Genomic DNA, 7,597 nt, shown 5'->3' with positions numbered 1-7,597 from the left:
GGACGGATGCATGGGTGGGTGGGTGGATGGATGGAGAAACAGAAGAACTGATGGGTGGACAAAGGATGGATAGAAACCCCAGAACAGCATCCCTGAGCCCAAGTTTTCTCCATTCTGCAAAAAAAAAAGATGATTTTCTGGATCCTCCCTCACTGTTAACTGCCATTGAATGCTTTCCTAGTGCAAACTGGGCACTGCTGGCAGATGGCAGGGAGGACAAGCCCAGCTCCCAGGAAATGCAGGGCAAGTTTCCTGTTCCATGCAGGACCCAATGCTAGCCCCATAGCTACCCAGTCCTCACCACTGAACCTGGATCTGGGGGCTCAGCCAACTTTTCTGAGTGAATAAAGAATAAATAAATGAATAAATGAAAGATTGGGTTAGATGATCTCTAAGATTCCTTCAAAGGCAAACACACAATGTATGATTCTAAGTCCTTGGTTGATAAATTTCCTGACAGATTCTAGAAACCAGTCGGTAGCCATGCTAGCATGTCCCCTCTGCCCTGCTCCAGGGGTGCCATCTGTCCAAAACAGCCCAGACTCTAGGACACAGGGTTAGACTCCATCCTCCCCAGACCCTACAAGCCCCACGATACTAAGAACCTACAGCTCCCACCAGAGAGTCTCACTCACCAAGCAGAAAAGCTGCCAGTCCCTTCACTGAGGCCAACATTCCTAATAATGGCTGCTAACAGATTTGCAGATTGTCGTGGGGTCCACTATAGTCCCTTGTTTTAGTTTGCTAAAGTTGCCAAAATGCAATATAACAAAAATGGGTTGGCTTTTATAGTGGGGATTTATTAACTTACAATTTACAGTTCTGTGGCTGTGAAAATGTCCAAATCAAGGCATCAACAGGTGATGCTTTCTCCCCAAAGACCAGCTACCTGAAATCTGGGACCTCCTCTGTCACTTGGGAGGGCACACTGTGGTGTCTGCTGGTCTCTCCCTTCTCTCCTGGGTTTCATTGCTTCCAGCTTCTGGCTTCAGTGGTGTTCCAGTTTGCTAATGCTGCCAGAATCCAAAACACCAGAAATGTTTTGGCTTTTATAAAGGGGATATATTTGGTTACAAAATTACAGTCTTAAGGCCATAAAGTATCCAAGGTAAGTCATCAACAATCGGGTACCTTCACTGGAGGATGGCCAGTGGAGTCCAGAAAACCTCTGTTAGCTGGGAAGGCACGTGGCTGGCGTCTGCTCCAGAGTTCTGTTTTCAAAATGTCTTTCTCCCAGGATGTTCCTCTCTAGGCTGCAGTTCCTCAAAAATGTCCCTCTTAGTTGCCCTTGGGGAGTTTTTCCTCTTAGCTTCTCCAGAGCAAAAGTCTGCTTTCAACAGCTATCTTCAAACTGTCTCTAATCTTCAGTTCCTCTCTAGCTCTTGTGCATCCTTCAACGTGTCCCTCTTGGCTGTAGCAAGCTTGCTCCTTCTGTCTGAGCTTCTATAGTGCTCTAGTGAACTAATCAAGGCCCACGCTGAAATGGGCAGGGCCACACCTCCATGGAAATTATCCAATGAAAGAAGTCACCCACAGTTGGGTGGAACGCATCTCCATAGAAACAACCTAATCCAAACTTCCAACTTAATCCCCACTAATATGTCTGCCCCACAAGATTGCATCAAAGAATATAGTTTTTTCTGGGGACATAATACATTCAAACCGACACACCCCCCTTTCCAACTGAAGACATCCTTGCGCCCAGTTTCAGCCTGGAGGTGAGTCCTGCATGGAGAGGGCTTCTCTTGGCCTTGGACAAGCTCCACGGAAAAGGCCCACCCCAGCCCTCACCCCTTGGGAATCAGCCAGAAGCCAGGCCTGGTCCCAGAGCCTCGGGACTGCGCCAAGGCAGAGACGTGCCAGAGCCAGAGTCGGCTGGATGCTCAGGACATGGATATTCCCAAGGAATTTATTATTATTAATTTCATTTTAGTTCAATGATGATTTGTGGTTGATTTTTTTCCCACATTATAGAGTGATATTCACATGCCATACATTTATCCACAGTGTACAATCAGTTGTTCATGGTATCATCATAAAGTTGTACATTTATCATTGTGGTTGATTTTTAAGATTCTCTTTTTAAAATTCTCTGGCATTTCTTTTAAAATAACCTGCAGGTGGGGATGGGAGAAGGGTCTACATGAAATAAGATTGGCCATGGGTTGACGACTCTTGAAGCTGAACGAGGAGGGCATGGGAGTTCTGATAGTCTCTCTACTTTTGTGGGTATTTGAAATTTTTTATGAAATAGAGAGTATTATTTGTACTCTCTGTGAAATACTGGGTAACTCTCCCCTTATTGGAAACATTCCCTGTGGCTGCCTAGATCCCCCCATGACTATGCTGCACCACAGTGGACAGGTGGGCAAACACAGAGGGAGCATGTCCAGCAGGGTGGGTGGGCACGGAATACCTGCTCCACTGCTTATGAGCTGACAGTTCTTGGGAAGCAGCTCCCAAAATAGCTGGGATGAGGGGCATCAGGTGGGGAGTGGGGCCTTTGCATTATGGAGTACCCCCGTTTAGAGAAACAAAGCAAATGCTCAGAGGATCCAGACGGCACTTGCTTATACAACATCTGGCCACCCTCCCCTGTGCCCGGCTCCCTCCTCCTTTCTGGGTTCACTGTCTCCAGCACTTGTGTGGCACCCATGGTGCCAGCCTTGTTGCTGGCAGCTCAGAGGGTTGTTCCCCACACACGCTGGGAACCCCTTAGTCCATCAAATGAGTCAGACAGGATGGGAGAGAAGCTTGTGTGAGGGACTTGTGTGAGCATCACATGGAAACCAAGCACGTGGCCCCTGGTAGCATCAGGAAAGTGAAATCTCATCATTCTCTGTGTGGCTGTCCCCTCCCTGGGGTCTGCCTTCTTAGGGAGCAGGCAGAGATCTTGGGCTTCCTTGGACCCCATCCCTGTCCAACTCAGGACATCCACCGCACACACGTGGCTGAATGCCTGTCTGCTCAAGTGTCTCTGGAGTGTTCCACAATCCCAGAAGGAGCATGGCTTTGCCATCAAAATTCCACTAAACTCAACTAAATCACACCCTTAGGCAAGCCTGGCCAAGGAAAGCAGCCACCGCCATCATAGTGCCATCAACACCCCAATGTAGAGAGCACCGAAACCTCTCCACGGATGCCAGAAGGACTTCCACAGCCAGCACCTGTTATTCTTGGGCCTGCAAGGCTCTCTCTAGCTGCAAGGGATGGCTATTTTAACAGACCCAGGGAGCAGCCATCAGGCAATGACCCAGCTCTCTCATCCTTGGGCAGGACTACTCTGGGAGGTATGTCCCACAGTGTCCTCCTGAGGACCCCAGCAGGATTAAGTTTCAGTTGACCCTAGTGGTAAATTGCTTGAGAACGCACCTTTCATTGGCTGACTGGGATCACAGCCCATATGAACTACTTGTAGCTGAATCTTTGTTTTGATCTGTGATGGTTAATTTCATGTATCAACTTGACTAGGTTGTGGTGTCCAGTTTGGTTCAAGCAAACATGGCCTGTTTGCTACTGTGAGGGTTTTCCACAGATGGATTTGCATCATTAGTCAGTTGATTGCATCTATGGCTGATTGTATCTACAATCAACTAAGGAGATTGCCCTCAGTAATGAGTCTCCTCATACACTCAGTTAAAGGCATAAAAGGGAGAACAGATATTTCAGCAGTCAGAAAGAATTTCTATCTCAGCTTCAGCCAACCAGGTTCTCCTGGGGAATTCAACATCACCTTCACCGAGTTTCCCACTTGCAGCCTGCACTATGGAATTCGGATTTGCCAATCCTGCAGTAGCCAATTCCTGTAATATAACCTCTTTTGTATCCTGTTGTAATATATCCTATTATATATAATACAGCCAATTCCTATAGTAAATCTCTTAACATTTACATACGTGTGTGTGTGTGTGTGTGTGTGTGTACATTTATTTATTTTTTATCTATCTTATCACTTCTGTTTCTCTGGAGAACACTGACTGATACACAACCTAAAACAGCCACTCTTAGAGCTCTCAGCCCCCCGGGGAACAGGGTGCTCCCCTGGGCTGGGGACCTTATGGTTGCCTGTCACGTATGATTGCCAGGGGGTGGGCTGGCCCTGGGGTCAGAAGAAGGAGCCAGAAGAAGGTAGGCAGGGGATCCACCATCCATGTCCTAGGAGAGGAAGGTGTTTGGCCACAATACCCCAAAACTCTTCTCTTCTCTGCTGGGGTCCCCTTCATTGTGATGAAAACTCAGATGACTTCAAACGCAGCACAGCTTCAAACAGCCCTCTGGAGAATGGCTGTTATTTCAGAGTTTCCATACTTCAGACCCCTTCATCAACCTAGAATTCTTGATCAGAGTCAAGGTGAATTCCTTAAAGCACCAGAGAGTCTCAGAGTCTTCCAAGCTCCTCATTTTATAAACGAAGTCCCAGGGAGGTAAAGTGACCTGCCCAAGGTCACACAGCCAAAGACTGGAGCCCGGACCTGCCACACCTCCCAACACTAAATTAAGTCTTGTAATTGCATAGACAACACTCAACAGAGCCAGCTTGAGAAGGAAGAAGGAAGAGGCCCCCACAGAGCTGACCTCCCTCAGGGGGCCCCAGAGCTGGAATAAGAGTGATTTTCCCCTAGATTCTGCTCAGGGTTGTGCTGGGGCAGGCAGATACTGGCTCACGGGAGACAAGAGGGCACCTGTTTCCCACTTGGCATTCAGTGACGTCTTTTTGGTGGCCTGAAATCGACTTCCCCAAGCAGACATGGTGGGAAATGGGCAACACTACAAATCAGGCCTTTTCTTCCCCCAGAAAGCCAGTTGTTCAACATTTACCAGCACCCACTGGTTCTGTCCCCTGTATTTCATCATTATCATCATCATCATGGTTCATGACAATCCCAGGCATATCTCAGCCTGGTCCTTGACCCTGAGCTCCAAGCATATCTGACTGCCCCTACCAGGCACTTCACCCTAACTGAGCTTCTGATCTCACCCCTTGTTCAGGGCTGGATTGTGTCCCCCTAAAAGACATGCTCAAGTCCAGATCCCAGTGCCATGAATATGACTCTTCCGGTTTGCTAAAGCTGCTGGAATGCAATATACCAGAAACAGATTGGCCTTTATAAAGGGGATTTATTAGGTTACCAATTTACATTTCTAAGGCCATAAAAATGTCCAAACTAAAGCATCAACAAGAGGATACCTCCACTAAAGAAAGGCCAATGGTGTCAGGAACACCTCTGTCAGCTGGGAAGGCATGTGGCTGGCATCTGCTGGTCCTTTGCTCCCAGGTTCTTGTTTCAAAATGACTTTCTCCAAAATGTCTCTGGGCTTCTGCCTCTCTTAGCTTCTCTCTCTCAACTCCTGTGCATCCTTGCTTGTTCTTCCAAGGCATTTCTCTCTAAGTGTCTGGGAGTCCTCTCTTAGCTTCTCCAGGGCAAACTCTGGCTTCATCTCTTAGCTTAGTATCTCTAAACATCTTTCTTTCTGCATCTCCAAGTGTCTCCAAGCATCTGGGTCTGTGTTGGCTCTTAGCTTCTCCCGGGGGCAAACTCTGGATTACGTATCTTAGCTTCTCTCCAAAATGTCTCTCCCAGCTCATCTGAGCTCCTTGTTTCCATGAGCTCTCTTAAAGGACTCCAGTGATCTAATTAAGTCCCACCCAGAATGGGCGGGGTCACACTTCCATGGAAATGGTCTAATCAAAAGGTCTCACCTACAGTTGGGTGGGTCACATCTCCATGGAAACAACTTCATCAAAAGCTTCCACCCTAATCAAAAAGCTAATAAGTCTGCCCCCACAACATTGCATTGAAGAACATGACTTTTGCAGGGGACATTATAAATTCAAACCAGCACAGGAACCAAAAAATTTGTGTGACTTGCTTTATTGTGATATTCATTTTCTTCTGGTGGTCTGGAACCAAACCTGCAATATCTCTAAGGTATGCCTGTACTTTCTTTTCCTGTTCATGCAACGGGAAGTGAAGGACACGGAGGCCCTGGAGGATAGCAGAGCCACAGATAGAAGGAATCTGGTATCCTCAGTCACCATTTGAAGAAGGGCCAACCCCACCTCTGGATGTATACACAAAATAACTGAGAGCAAGGACTTGGACAGATATTTTACACCAATGTTCATAGCAGGATTATTCACAATTGCCCAAAGGTGGAAACAGCCCAAATGTCCATCAACATATGAATGGATAAACAAAAAGTGGTATATCCTTAAGATGGAATACCATTCAGCTGTAAAAAGGAATGACTTGTGATACATGTGACAACATGAACCATGAAAATATTATGCTGAGTAGAATAGGCCAGACACAAAAGGACAAATATTGTATGATTCCACTTACAGGAAACAGCTAGAATATGCAAATTCATAAAGAAAGAAAGTAGATTAGAGGTTATCAGGGGCCACGGGGTAGGGGAAATGGGGAATTTATGCTTAATGGGTACAGATGGAAAAGTTTTGGTAATGGATGGTGGTGATGACAGCACAACATTGTGAATGTAATGAATATCACTGAATTGTACACTTAAAAATGGCTACAATCAAAAATTATATATATATTTATATATGTTACTACAATAAATATTTTTAAAAAGTTTAGCTAAATAAGTGAAATAAATGATGTATCCATTTAATGAACCTCTGTAATGGTTGGGTTCATGTGTCAGCTTGGCCAGGTGATGGTGTCCAGGTGTCTGGTCAAGCAAGCACTGGCCTAACCATTACTGCAAGGACATTTGTGGCTGGTTAATAAACCAGAAGGTTGATTTATTGAATCATTAGTCAATTTTCTGCAGCTGTGACTGATTACATCAACAAAGGCCCTGTCTTCCACAATGAGAGAATTCAATCAGCTGGATTTAATCCAATCAATTGAAGACTTTGAGAGAGAGAGAGAGAGAGAGAACCTTCACTTCTTTGGCTAGCCAGCAAAGCATTTCCTGGCATTCAGAGTTGCCAGTTTGCTGCCTGCCCTACAGAGTTTGGAGTTGTGCATCCCCACAGTTGTGTGAGACACTTTTATAAGAACTTATATTTACAGATATCTCTTGTTGGTTCGGTTTCCCTAGAGAACCCTAACTGATACAAACCTCTATAGAGCTGTGAGAAAGAATGAAGTAAACTTACGTGTCTGTACATGGAAGGACATCTAAATGCATGGATAAGTGGGGAAGTCTCAAGCTGCAGAGCAGACAAGTGACACAGGATCCCTGGCACGGACTTGAGCCCATCAGTGGCCGTGCAGGTGCAGAAACAGGGCTGAGAGAATCTCCCCACTCAGTACTCCTGATCGTCTCTGAGGAAGTCAGGTGATAAGGCATTTTGCATTTACTATGCCTAAATTGCTTCCAATCATTACATGTCCACCTTGTGCAATCAGGAAAAGGAAAGAAAGATCCGAGCACACATTCTGTCCCATCACCATCCTCCATTCAAAAAAAGAAAGAAAAAGCTTTCTATCTATAAAACAGACTCAACCAAGCACAGTCCTCCTGACTGGCTCCCTGTGCCTGTCCTCCCTCTCCAGGGGTGGGGAACTTGTGTTTTCAGAATAAGCATAAAACTCTCTCTTCAAACCCTGTGTGGGTGTAACTT

Source organism: Choloepus didactylus, chromosome 1, assembly GCF_015220235.1.
Source record: "Choloepus didactylus isolate mChoDid1 chromosome 1, mChoDid1.pri, whole genome shotgun sequence".
Lineage (NCBI taxonomy): Eukaryota > Metazoa > Chordata > Mammalia > Pilosa > Megalonychidae > Choloepus > Choloepus didactylus.
Note: the sequence above shows the minus strand (reverse complement) of the source record.